Here is a 14,658-nt window from a genome sequence, read left to right on the forward strand (position 1 = left end):
GAGGTGGATCAAAAAAGATCTTGCTGTGATTTATATCAAAGAGAGTTCTTCCTATGTTTTCCTCTAAGAGTTTTATAGTGTCCAGTCTTACACTTAGGTCTCTAATCCATTTTGAGTTTATTTTTGTGTATGGTCTTAGAGAGTGTTCTAATTTCATTCTTTTACATGTAACTGTCCAGTTTTCCCAGCACAACTTATTGAAGAGACTGTCTTTTCTCCATTGTATATCCTGGCCTCCTTTGTCATACATTAGGTGACCATAGGTGCATGGGTTTATCTCTGGGCTTTCTATCCTGTTCCATTGATTTATGTTTCTGTTTTTGTGCCAGTACCCTACTGTCTTGATTACTGTAGCTTTGTAGTATAGTCTGAAGTCAGGGAGTCTGATTCCTCCAGCTCCATTTTTTTCCCTCAAGACCACTTTGGCTATTCGGGGTCTTTTGTGTCTCCATACAAATTTTAAGATTTTTTGTTCTAGTCCTGCAAAAAATGCCATTGGTAATTTGATAGGGATTGCATTGAATCTGTAGATTGCTTTGGGTAGTATAGTCATTTTCACAATATTGATTCCTCCAATCCAAGGTCATGGTATATCTCTCCATCTGTTGGTATGATCTTTAATTTCTTTCTTCAGTGTCTTATTGTTTTCTGCATACAGGTCTTTTGTCTCCCTAGGTAGGTTTATTCCTAGGTGTTTTATTCTTTTTGTTGGAATGGTAAATGGGAGTGTTTCCTTAACTTCTATTTCATGTTTTTCATCATTAGTGTATAGGAATGAAAGAGATTTCTGTACATTAATTTTGTATCCTGCAACTTTACCAAATTCATTGATTAGCTCTAGTAGTTTTCTGGTGGCATCTTTAGGATTCTCTATGTATAGTATCATGTCATCTGTAAACAGTGACCATTTTACTTCTTCTTTTCCAGGTTGTATTCCTTTTATTTCTTTTTCCTCTCTGATTTCCGTGGCTAGGACTTCCAAAACTATATTGAATAATAGTGGTGAGAGTGGACAACCTTGTCTTGTTCCTGATTTAGAGGAAATGGTTTCAGTTTTTCACCATTGAGAATGGTGTTTGCTGTGGGTTTGTCATATATGGGCTTTATTATGTTGAGGTAGGTTCCCTCTATGCCCACTTTCTGGAGAGTTTTTATATAAATCGGTGTTGAATTTTGTCAAAAGCTTTTTCTGCATCTATTGAGATGATCATATGATTTCTCTTCTTCAATTTGTTAATATGGTGTATCACATTGATTGATTTGCATATATTGAAGAATCCTTGCATCCCTGGGATAAAACCTACTTGATCATGGTGTATGATCCTTTTAATGTGTTGTAGGATTCTGTTTGATAGTATTTTGCTGAGGATTTTTGCATCTATATTCATGACTGATAGTGGTCTGTAATTTTCTTTTTCTGTAGTATCTTTGTCTGGTATTGGTATCAGGGTGATGGTGGCCCCATAGAATGAGTTTGGGAGTGTTCCTTCCTCTGTAATTTCTTGGAAGAGTTTGAGAAGGATGGATGTTAGCTCTTCTCCAAATGTTTGATAGGGTTCAGCTGTGAAGCCATCTGGTCCTGGACTTTTGTTTTTTGGAAGATTTTTAATGACAGTCACAGTTTCATTACTTGTGATTGGTCTGTTCATATTTTCTATTTCTTCCTGGTTCAGTCTTGGAAGGTTATACCTTTCTAAGAATTTGTCCATTTCTTCCAGGTTGTCCAGTTTATTGGCATACAGTTTCTTGTAGTAGTCTCGTAGGATGCTTTGTATTTCTGCGGTGTCTGTTGTAACTTCTTGTTTTTAATTTTAATTTTATTGATTAGAGTTCTCTGCCTCTTTTTCTTGATGAGTCTGGCTAATGGTTTCTCAATTTTGTTTATCTTCTCAAAGAACCAACTTTTAGTTTTATTGATTTTTGGATTGTTTTCTTTGTTTCTACTTCATTTATTTCTGATCTGATCTTTATGATTTCTTTCCTTCTGCTAACTTTGGGTTTTGCTTGTACTTCTTTCTCTAGTTCCTTTAGGTGTGAGGTTAGGTTGTTTATATGAGATGTTTGTTCCCTCTTAGGACTGCTTTTGCTTCATCCCATAGGTTTTGGATTGTTGTGTTTTCATTGTGATTTGTCTCTAGGTATTTTTTGATTTCCTCTTTGATTTCTTCAGTGATCTCTTGGTTATTTAGTAACGTATTGTTTAGCCTCCATGTGTTTGTGTTTTTTACGTTTCTTTCCCTGTAATTCACTTCTAATCTCATAGCATTGTGGTCAGGAAAGATGCTTGATATGATTTTAGTTTTTTTAAAATTTACTGAGGCTTGATTTGTGACCCAAAATGTGATCTCTCCTGGGGAATGTTCCATGCGCACTTGAGAAGAAAGTGTAATCTGCTGTTTTTGGATGGAATGTCCTATAAATCTCAATTAAATCTATCTGGTCTATTGCATCATTTAAAGCTTGTGTTTCCTTATTAATTTTCATTTTGGATGATCCTTCCATTGGTGTAAGTGAGGGGTTAAAGTCCCCCACTATTATTGTGTTACTGTTGATTTCCTCTTTTATAGCTGTTAGCAGTTGGTTTATGTATTGTGGTGCTCCTATGTTGGGTGCATATGTATTTATAATTGTTATATCTTCTTCTCGGATTGATCCCTTGATCATTATGTAGTGTCCTTCCTTGTCTCTTGTAACATTCTTTATGTTAAAGTCTATTTCATCTGATATGAGTATTGTTACTCCAGCTTTCTTTTGATTTCCATTTGCATAGAATATCTTTTTCCATCCCCTCACTTTCAGTCTGTATGTGTATCTGGGTCTGACGTGGGTCTCTTGTAGACAGTATATATAAGGGTCTTGTTTTTGTATCCATTTAGCAAGCCTGTGTCTTTTGATTGGCTCATTTAATCCATTCACGTTTAAGGTAATTATCAATATTATGTTTCTCTTACCATTTTCTTAATTGCTTTGGGTTTGTTTTTGTAGGTCCTTTTCTTCTCTTGTGTTTCCCACTTAGAGAAGTTACTTTAGCATTTGTTGTAGAGCTGGTTTGGTGCTTCTGAATTCTTTTGGCTTTTGCTTTTCTGTGAAGCTTTTGATTTCTCCATCAAATCTGAATGAGATCCTTACTGGATAGAGTAATCTTGGTTGTAGGTTCTTCCCTTTCATCACTTTAAATATGTCATGCCACTCCCTTCTGGCTTGTAGAGTTTCTGCTGAGAAATCAGCTGTTAACCCTATGGGAGTTCCCTTGTATGTTATTTGTCATTTTTCCCTTGCCGCTTCAATGATTTTTCTTTGTCTTTAATTTTTGCCAATTTGAATACTATGTGTTTCAGCATGTTTCTCCTTAGGTTTATCCTGTATGGGACTCGCTGTGCTTGCTGGACTTGGGCGGCTATTTCCTTTCCCATGTTAGGGAAGTTTTCACCTATTATCTCTTCAAATATTTTCTCGGGTCCTTTCTCTCTCTCTTCTCCTTCTGGGACCCCTATAATGCGAATGTTGTTGTTTAATGTTGTCCCAGAAGTCTCTTAGGCTGTCTTCATTTCTTTTCATTCTTTTTTCTTTATTCTGTTCCACAGCAGTGAATTCCACCATTCTGTCTTCCAGGTCACTTATCCGTTCTTCTACCTCAGTTATTCTGCTATTGATTCCTTCTAGTGTAGTTTTCATTTCAGTTATTGTATTGTTCATCTCTGTTTGTTCTTTAATTCTTCTAGATCTTTGTTAAACATTTCTCATATCTTCTTGATCTTTGCCTCCGTTCTTTTTCCGAGGTCCTGGATAATCTTCACTGTCATTATTCTGAATTCTTTTTCTGGAAGGTTGCCTATCTCCACTTCATTTAGTTGTTTTTGTGGGGTTTTATCTTGTCCCTTCATCTGGTACATAGCCCTCTACCTTTTCATCTTGTCTATCTTTCTGTGAATGTGGCTTTTGTTCCACAGGCTGCAGGATTGTAGTTCTTGCTGTCTGCCCTCTGGTGGATGAGGCTATCTAAGGGGCTTGTGCAAGTTTCCTGATGGGAGGGACTGGTGGTGGGTAGAACTAGGTGTTGCTCTGGTGGGCAGAGCTCAGTAAAACTTTAATCTGCTTGTCTGCTGATTGGTGGGGCTGGGTTCCCTTCCTGTTGGTTGTTTGGCCTGAGGTGACCCAACACTGGAACCTATCCAGCTCTTTGGTGGGGCTAATCGTGGACTCTCCAAGGGCTCAGGCCAAGGAGTACTTCCCAGAACTTCTGCTGCTAGCTAGTATCCTTGTCCTCACAGTGAGACCCAGCCACTCCCCACCTCTGCAGGAGACCCTGCAACACTAGCAGGTAGGTCTGGTTCAGTCTCCTCTGGGGTCACTGCTCCTTCCCCTGAGTCCTGATGTGCACACTGCTTTGTGTGTGCCCTCCAAGAGTGGAGTCTCTGTTTCCCCCATTTCAGTCAGAGTCCTGCAATCAAATCCCACCAGCCTCAAAGTCTGATTCTCTAGGAATTCCTCCTCCTGTTGCCGGACCTCCACATTCGGTAGCCTGACGTGGGGCTCAGAACCTTCATTCCAGTTGGTGGACTTCTGTGGTATAAGTGTTCTCCAGTTCGTGAGTCACTCACCCAGTGGTTATGGGATTTGATTTTATTGTGATTGTGCCCCTCCTGCCTTCTCATTGGGGCTTCTCCTTTGTCTTTGGATGTGGGGTATCTTTTCTGGTGAGTTCCAGTGTCTTCCTGTCAATGACTGTTCAGCAGTTAGTTGTGTTTCAGGTGCTCTTGCAAGAGGGAGTGAGAGCACGTTCTTCTACTCTGCCATCTTGAACTAATCTCTGTTTGTTTGTTTTTATTTTTATTTTTTTTGGCCGAACCCCACAGCATGGGGAACTTCCCTGACCAGGGATCGAACCTGTGCCCTCTGCATTAGGAGCACAGACTTAACCACTGTACCACCAGGAAGTCCTGTTTGTTTTAAGATTCCACATATAAAAGAGAGCATGTAGTATTTGTCTCTCTCTGTCGGACTTTTCTCGGTTAGCATAATGCCCTCGAGGTCCATCCATGTTGTCTCAAATGGCAAGATTTCATTTTTTATGGCTGAATAGTATTCCTTTGTATATATATACCACACTTTCTTTATCCAGTCTTCCTTTTTTTTTAATCCAGTCATCTATTGATGAATACTTAAGTTGTTTTCATATTTTGGCTATTGTAAATAATGCTGCTATGAACATGGGGGTGCATATATATTTTTGGAGTTAATGTTTTTGTTTACTTCATAAAAATTACCAGAACTAGAACTACTGGATCATATAGTAGTTCTGTTTTTAATTTTCTGAGAAATCTCCATACTGTTTTCCCTAGTGGTTGCACCAATTTACATTCCCACCAAAAGGGCATAAGTGTTCCCTTTTTTCAAGATCATTGTCAACAGTTGTTATTTGTTATCTTTTTGATAATAGCCATTCTGACAGGTGTGAGGTGTTATCTCATTGTGGTTTTGATTTGCATTTCCCTGATGATTAATGATGTTGAGCATCTTTCCATTTACCTGTTGTCCATCTGTATGCCTTGTTTGGAAAAATGTCTATTCAAACCTTCTGCCCATTTTTAAATCAGATTGTTTGTTTGTTGTTTGCTATTGAATTGTATGAGTTATTTATATATTATATTTTGGATATTAACTACTTGTTGGTCATACGATTTGCAGATATTTTCTCCCATTTAGTAGGTTGCCTTTTCATTTTGTTGATGGTTTCCTTCACTGTGCAGAAGCTTTTTAGTATGATGTAGTCCCACTTATTTATTTTTGCTTTTGTTGCTTTTGCTTTTGGTGTCAGATTCAGAAAAAAATCATCACCAAGATGTATGTCAGGGAGATTACAGCCTAAATTTTCCTTTTAGGAATTTTATCACTTCAGGTCTTATGTTGAAGTCTTTAATCAATTTTGAGTTAATTTTTGTATATGGTATAAAATAATGGTCGAAATTAATTCTTTTGCATGTGGCTGTCCAGTTTTCCCAACAGCATTTATTGAAGAGACTATCCTTTCCCCATTGTATATTCTTGGCTCTTTGTCATGAATTGATTGACCATATATGCACAGTGTTATTTCTGCGCTCTCTATTTCTGTTCCATTGGTCTATGTGTCTGTTTTATGCCAACACTGTACTGTTTTAACTACTATAGATTTGTAATATAATTTGTTATCAGGAAAGGTGATGCCTCCAGCTTTGTTCTCCTTTCTCAAGATTGCTTTGGCTATTCAGGGTCTTTCATGGTTCCCTACAAATTTTAGAATATTTTTTCCATTTCTTTGAAATATGCCATTGGACTTTTGATAGGGATTGCAGTGAATCTGTAGATTGCTTTGAGTAGTATGCACATTTTAACAATATTGGTTTTTCAAATCCATAAGCATAGAATATCTTTCCATTCATTTGTGTCTTCAATTTCTTTCATTAATATATTATAGTTTTCAATATAGAGCTCTCTCACTTCCTTGGTTAAACTTATTCCTAGGTGTTTATTCTTGATGCAATTGTAAATGGGATTGTTTTCTTAATTTCTTTTTCTGATAGTGTGTTATTAGTGTAAAAAGGCACAACAGCTTTTTGCATATTGATTTTGTATCCTGTGAGTTTAGTGAGTTTGTTTATTAGTTCTAACAGTTTTTTGATGGAATCTAAGGTTTTTATATATGTCTTCTGCAAATAGAGACTGTTTTACCTCTTCCATTTTAGTGTGCATACTGTTTATTTGTTTTTCATGCCTAACTGCTCTGGCTAGGACTTTTTTTCTTTCTTTCTTTCTTTCTTTCTTCCTTTTTCTTTCGTTTTTATTAGGGTATGGTTGTTTTACAATGTTGTGTTAGTTTCTACTGTACAGCAAAGTGGAGTACCCTGTGCTATACAACAGGTTCTCAATGGTTATCTATTTTATACATATTAGTGTATATATGTCAATCCCAATCTCCTGATTCGTCCCACTTCCCCCATCCCCCCTTGGTGTCCATACATTTGTTCTCTACATCTGTGTCTCTATTTCTGCCTTACAAACTGGTTCATCTGTACCATTTTTCTAGATTCCACATATATGTGTTAATATACGATATTTGTTTTTCTCTTTCTGACTTACTTCACTCTGTATGACAGTCTTTCTTTCTTCCTTTCTTCCTTCCTTCCTCCCTCCCTCCCTCTCTCTCTCTTTCTTTCTTTTTTCTTTCTCTCCCTTCCTTCATTCCTTCCTCCCTTCCTCCCTTCCTCCCTTCCTCCTTCCCTCCCTTCCTTCCTTCCTTCTTTCCTTTCCTTTACTATTTTTTTCTTTTTTTCTTTTTTTATTGAGGTATGGTTGATTCACAATATTATATTAGCTTTAGTGGTACAACATACTGATTCAAAATTTTTATAGATTATACTCTATTTTAAGTTACTATAAAATATTGGCTATACTCCCTGTTCTCTACAATATATACTTGTAGCTTATTTATTTTATACATAGTAGTTTGTATCTCTTAATCCCCTACTCCTATCTTGCCCTTCTCCCCACTGGTAACTACCAGTTTGTTCTCTATATCTGTGAGTCTATTTCTGTTTTGTTATATTCATTCATTCGTTTTATTTTTTAGACTCCCCATATAAGTGATAACATATAGTATTTGTCTTTCTCTGAGTTATTTCACAGCATAATACTCTCTAGGTCCATCCACGTTGTTACAAATGGCAAAATTTCATCATTTGTTATGGCAGAGTAATATTCCAGTGTGTGTGTGTGTGTGTGTGTGCTTGTGCATGTGTGTATACCACCACATCTTCTTTATCCATTCATCTGTTGATGGACATTTCATCTTCTTCTATATCTTGGCTATTGTAAATAATGTTGTTATGAACATTAGGGTGAATGTATCTTTTCCAATTAGTGTTTTTTTTTCTTTGGCTATATACCCAGGAGTAGAATTGCTGGATCATATGGTAACTCTATTTTTAATTTTTTGAGGAAACTCCATACTGTTTTCCATGGTGATCACACCAATTTACATTTCCATCAACAGTGTACAAAAGTTCTCTTTTCTCCACATCCTTGCCAACATTTATTTGTGGTCTTTTTGATGATAGCCATTCTGACAGGTGTGAGGTCATAGCTCATTGTGGTTTTGATTTGCATTTCCCTGATGATTAGCGATGCTGAACATCTTTTCATGTGCCTGTTGGCCATCTGTATGTCTTTTTTGGAAAAATGTTTATTCAGGTCTTCTGCCCATTTTTTAATTGGGTTCTTTGTTTTTTTGATATTGGGTTGTATGAGACATTTATGTATTTTGGATACTAACCCCTTGTTGGTCATATGATTTGAAAATATTTTCTCCCATTCAGTAGGTTGTCTTTTTTGTTGTTGATGGTTTCCTTTACTGTGAAAAAGCTTTTAAGTTTAATTAGGTCCCATTTGTTTATTTTTGCTTTTATTTCTTTTGCCTTAGGAGACAGTTCCAAAAAATATTTTACAATTTATGTCAAAGAGTGTTATGCCTATGTTTTCTTCTAGGAGGTTTATGATTTCCAGTCTTACATTTAAGTCTTTAACCCACTTTCAGTTTGTTTCTGTATATGGTGTGAGAAAGTGTTCTTTCATTCTTTTAGGTGTAGCTGTCCAGTTTTCCCACCACCACTACTTATTGAAGAGACTGTCTTTTCCCCATTGAATATTCTTGTTTCCTTTGTTGTAAATTAGTTCATCATAAGTGTGTGGATTTATTTGTGCACGTTCTATTCTGTTCTATTAATCTATGTGTCTGTTTTTGTGTTGGTATCATACTGTTTTGATTGCTGTAGCTTTGTAGTATAGTCTAAAGTCAGTGAGCATGATACCTCCTGCTCTTGTTTTGGCAAGAGCAAATTGTTTTGGCAATTCTGGGTCTTTTGAGGTTCCAGATAAAATTTACATTATTAGTTTTAGTTCTGTAAAAAATGCTATTGATATTTTGATAGGGATTGCATTGAATCAGTGGATTGCCATGGTCATTTTAACAATATTAGTTCTTCTAGTCCATGAACATGGTATATCTTTCCACCTGTTTTGTTGAAGGCAACAATTTCAGTGTCTTATAGTTTTCTGAGCCCAGGTCTTTTACCCCCTTAGTTAGATTTATTCCTAGGTATTTTATTCTTTTTGATGCAATAGTAAATGGAATTGTTTCCTTAATTTCTCTTTCTGGTAATTTGTTGTTAGTTTATAGAAATGCAACAGATTTCTGTACATTAATTTTCTATCCTACAACTCTGTCAAATTCATTGATGAGCTCTACTAGTTTCTTGGTAGTGTCTTTAGGATTTTCTATGTATAGTATCATGTTATCTGGCATGTTTACTTCTTCCTTTCCAATTTGGATTCCTTTTATTTCTTTTTCTTGTCTGATTGCTGTGGCTAGGGGTTTCAATACTATGTTGAATAGAAGTGGTCAGAGTGGGTATCCTTGTCTTGTTCCTGAACTTAGAGGAAAGACTTTTAACTTTTCACCACTGAGTATGACGTTAGCTGTGGTTATGTCATATATAGCCTTTATTATATTGCGGTATGTTCCCTTTATACCCAGTTTGTTGAGAGTATTTTTTTCATAAATGGTTGTTAAATTTTGTCAAATGCTTCTTGTGCATTTATTGAGATAATCATATGATTTTTATCCTTCATCTTGTTAATGTGGTGTATCATGTTGACTAATTTGCAGATGCTGAACTATTCTTGCATCCATGGAATAAATCCCTCTTGATCATTGTGAATAATTCTTTTAATGTATTGTTGAAATTTATTTGCTAATATTTTATTGAAGATTTTTGCGTCTTTATTCATCAGGGATATTGGTCTGTAATTTTCTTTTCTTGTGGCATCCTTGTTTGGTTTTGGCATTAAGGTAATGAACTGAGAAGAGTTCTCTCCTCTTCTATTTTTGGGAAGGGCTTGAGAAGGTTTTGTATGACTTCTTTGAATGTTTGGAGGAATTCACCAGTGAAGCCATCTGATACTGGACTTTTGTTTTTTGGGAGGTTTTTGATTACTGATTCATCTCAGTACCAGGATTCAGGCTGTTTGGAAGCTAGACCCTCCGGCAGAAGCTTTTAATAGTATGCAAATATATGCAGTCCTGTGGGACTACAAACATAACTTCACTGTCCAGAAGATCTGGTAGTTTTCCCCTAGGTGGCAGTCACAAAAATTGAGGCTCCAGACAAGTGTATATGCTCCGTCTTGGAGATTCTGGTGAGTTGGAGAAAGGCAGAGTGATAATGACAAGATGGTGTCTACAGCCTATATTTCTTGAGGGCAGCTCCATAGTCCACTAGATGTGTGCCAAACCTGAAACTTGTCCTTCAGGCTGATGCTCCTGGACAAGCAAAGATGCATCTTTCACAGAAAGATTGGGAGGTGTGCCTCAGTCTGCTATGTGTGCAGTACCCTGGGAGTCGCAGCCTGCTAAAAGATATCTCTCTGACTGCCATAGTCCTGTGGGACCCAGGAATGCAAGTCCCCCTGAGCACCAGAGCCAGGCAATCAAGGGGAATCTCCTGGGTGGCAGCTGCAAAAACCAGGGCACCAGCCATGTGTAAGTGTAAAGCTCCCTTCCAGGAGACACTGGTGCTCTGGAGACAGCAGTGGGAGAGTGTAAAGATAGAGCCTACCCTCCAAGGTCTCTGGAAGCATAACAGTTATCTTCTAGATGCATGTGTGATTGGAAGCCTGCCCTTTAGGCTGCAACCATGATGATTAGCTAATAGGCCTCCTCACAGAAAGACTGAGCTATTGGATCTGTTACCTCTTGCTGATCCCTGGATATGGTAGCTGTTTATGAACTCTTTCTCTGTTAGTTATAGTTTGGTGGGACCCATGAGTGTAAGACCCACTGGCCACCAGAGCCAGGCATTATAGAAGTGTTCCTTGGTAGCAGGCACAAAAATTAGGGTGCCAGACGGGGGGATGAACTCCTTTCTGGGTGATAATCATTATTACAGGCCCATGGGACCAGGAATACAAGCTCCCATATCCTCCAGAGCCAGGCAGTCAAGAGGCATCCTCTGGTCATCAGCCACAAAGACTGGAGCACTAGATATGTGTAAATGCTCCTTTACAGAAGATGCTGATGTATTGGAGCATGGCAAAGGAAGGGTGCAAAGATGGTTCCCACCACTCTCCATCCTGAAGAGTGTTCCAGAAGGCTCCTAGATGTGCTTGTTAAATTAGATTCCTGCCCCTCAGGCTTGTAATTTAATAAATGTAGGTGAACCTTCTTCACTTTGAGTCTGGGAGTGATTGGCTGCCTTGAGCTGGGCACTGTGGCAGGTAAGTTTGAGTGTGTGGGCCCTTTAAGACCTCTCTCCCAGGTGCTACAATCTTATGGGTCTCCAGATGGAAGCCCTGTTGGTTTCCAAAGCTAGATTATTTGGGGGCTCATCTCTCATTTTCAGGTCCAAAAAGTTGGTTGCATTGTTTTGTGTGTTTTTTTTAAAACTGAGCGTTTACTATGTGCCAGGTACTAACTGTTTTATTTGTTTTTTTGTTTTACGTTTTGTGTGTGTGTGTGCGTTTGTGTGTATGTGTGTGATAAGAAGCACATAACAACTCAACAATAAGAAACAAACAAACAAATTTAAAAATAGGCAAAGGGCTTCCCTGGTGGCGCAGTGGTTGAGAGTCCGCCTGCCGATGCAGAGGACACGGGTTCGTGCCCCGGTCTGGGAGGATCCCACATGCCGCGGAGCGGCTGGGCCCGTGAGCCATGGCCGCTGAGCCTATGCGTCCGGAGCCTGTGCTCCGCAATGGGAGAGGCCACAACAGTGAGAGGCCCGCGTACCACAAAAAAAAAAAAAAAAAAAAAAAAAAAATAGGCAAAAAGGTATAAACAGACACCTCATTTAAAAAGATATACAAATGCAAAGTAAGCAAATGAAAGGATGTTCAAAATCACATATCATTAGGGAATTACAGATTAAAACAACAATGGTTACCACTTCGTACCTATTAGAATGGTGAAAATCCAACACAATGACAAGACCAAATGCTGACGAGGATGTCGAGCAACAGAAACATTACTGATGGGAACGTAAAATGGTATAGCCACTTTACAAGACAATTTGATAGTTTATTACAAAAATAAACATTGTCTAGCATATTGTGCTCCTTGATATTTACCCAAATAAATTAAATACTTATGTCCAACAAAAACATGCTCAGAGGTGTTTATAGAAGCTTTGTTCAAAATTTCCAAAACTTGGTAGCAACCAAGATGTGCCTCAGTAGGTGAACTGATAACCAAACCATGGTGCATCCAGACAATGGAGTATTATTTCAGACTAAAAAGAAATGAGCTATCAGGCCATGAAAAGATATGGAGGAAACTTAAATGCCTGTTACTAATTGAAAGAAGCCAATCTGAAAAGGCTACATATTATATAATTCCAACTATATGACATTATGGAAGAAGCAAAACTATGAAGACAGTAAACAGATCAGTGGTTTCCAGGAGTTAGTGGGGAGGAAGGAATGAATTGGCTGAGCACAGAGGACTTTTAGAGCAGTGCAACTACTCTATATGATATTGCAATAGTGGATACAGGTAATCATATATTTATCTGAACCCATAAAATGTACACCACCAGGTGTGAGCCTATGGACTTTGGGTAATGATGTGTCAGAGTAGGTTCATCAGTTGTAATAAATGTACCACCAATTATTACCAAGTGTAATACATGTAATAAATGTTGTTTGGGATCTCCATACTGGGGGAGGTTGTGGTTTGTGGGAACAAGGGATATATGGGAATTCTGTGTATTCCACTCAATTTTGCTGTGAACCTAAAACTGCTCTAAAATTTAAATTAATAATTTAAAAAACACATAACAAATTTACCCTCTTAACCAATTTAAATGTACATTAAATATACGCACATTAGTGTACAACAGATCCATAGAACTTTATCATCTTGCATGACTGAAACTCTATACCCATTGAACAACAACTCCTCATATCTGCCTTCCCCCAACCTCTGGCAACCACCATTCTACTTCTGTTTCTATGAGTTTGATTACTTTAGATACCTGACATAAGTGGAGTCATGCAGTAAGTTTTTGTCATTGGCTTATTTCACTTAGCATAATGCCCTCGAGGTTCATCCATGTTGTAGCATATGACAGGATTTCCTTCTTATTTAAGGCTGAATAATATTCTATTGTATCTATACATCACCTTCTCTTTTTCCATTTATTCATCAATGGACATTTACGTTGCTTCCACATTTTGGCTATTATGAATAATGCTGCTATGAACATGGATGTCCAAATATCTCTTTGAGATCCTGTTTTCAATTATTTTGGATATATACCTAAAAGTAGAATTGCTGGATAATATGGTAGTTATATTTTTAATCTTTTATGAATCTTCATACTCTTTTCTATAGCAGCTGCACAATTTCACAATCCCACCAAGAGTGCACAGCCTCTGTCTGTGGCTCTGTAGTCCCTCTAATGCTTCAGCACTGCCTCCACGGTCTCCTTGGCTTTCAATATCCTCAAGGCATCCAAATGATGCCAGTTCTGTTAGTGCTCCATATCAGGTGAGAAAGAAACTAATCCCTCAGGTAGCTCTCCAAAAAGCCATTCCCTTCCTTTTCCCCTTCCCTGAGGGAGAAGCCAGGAACCAAGCTGAGCTATGCCAGCTAAGGCGGGGTGATGGTGGTGGGGTGATTGTGGTCACGTGAAGTGTCTCTTCTTTCCCTTTTCAGTGTGACTGCTTTGACCATGCATTCACTTAGGGTACTACAATTTCTTAACTGGTTTCTGGAGTTTTCACAAAGGTATTTTGGTTCATATCTCATTGTTAAGTTGGTATCTCTGTGAAGGAACAAGTGCAAAGATGTCTTATTGCTCCATCTTTCTAGTGTCACCATCATGTTGGTGTTTTTATTGGACTACATTAAAGGTATGATTAATTTAGGGAGAAATTGTATCATTATAATGAATATCTTTTATCCAAAAGCAGGAAATGCCTGTCTGTTTATTCAAAAATAATTCTTTTGTGGTTGTCATTAATGTTTTAAAATTATCTTATAAAGTTCATTCATATTCTTGTTAAATTTATTCCTGGGCATTTAATTTTTGTTATCATTGTTTTTATTGTAAATGAGATTTATTTTCCATTCTGTATTTTAGCTGGTTGTTGTTTGTTTCACTTTATGAGAAGTTTATTGACTTCCACATATTGATTCATTGCTCAGCCACCTTACTGTATTTTCTAATTATTGTGTCATTTGTTAAATTTCAGCAATTTCCAAGTACTCAGATTTTTCCTTTTTTTTTCAGAGAAATCTGATTGACATTATGAACACTGGAACTCATGTTTCTCTGAGGCTAAGTTTTTTTTTCTTTTTTTTTTTTGCGGTACACGGGCCTCTCACTGTTGTGGCCTCTCCTGTTGTGGAGCACAGGCTCCGGACGTGCAGGCTCAGCGGCCATGGCGCACGGGCCTAGCCACTCTGCGGCATGTGGCATCTTCCCGGACCGGGGCACGAACCCGTGTCCCCTGCATTGGCAGGCGGACTCTCAACCACTGCGCCACCAGGGAAGCCCAAAGTTGTTTTTTTTTTTAATGAGATGCTTAAGATCTATTCTCTTAGCAAATTTCAAGTATATAATACAA

This window comes from Hyperoodon ampullatus (genome assembly GCF_949752795.1).
Source record: "Hyperoodon ampullatus genome assembly, chromosome: X".
NCBI lineage: Eukaryota > Metazoa > Chordata > Mammalia > Artiodactyla > Ziphiidae > Hyperoodon > Hyperoodon ampullatus.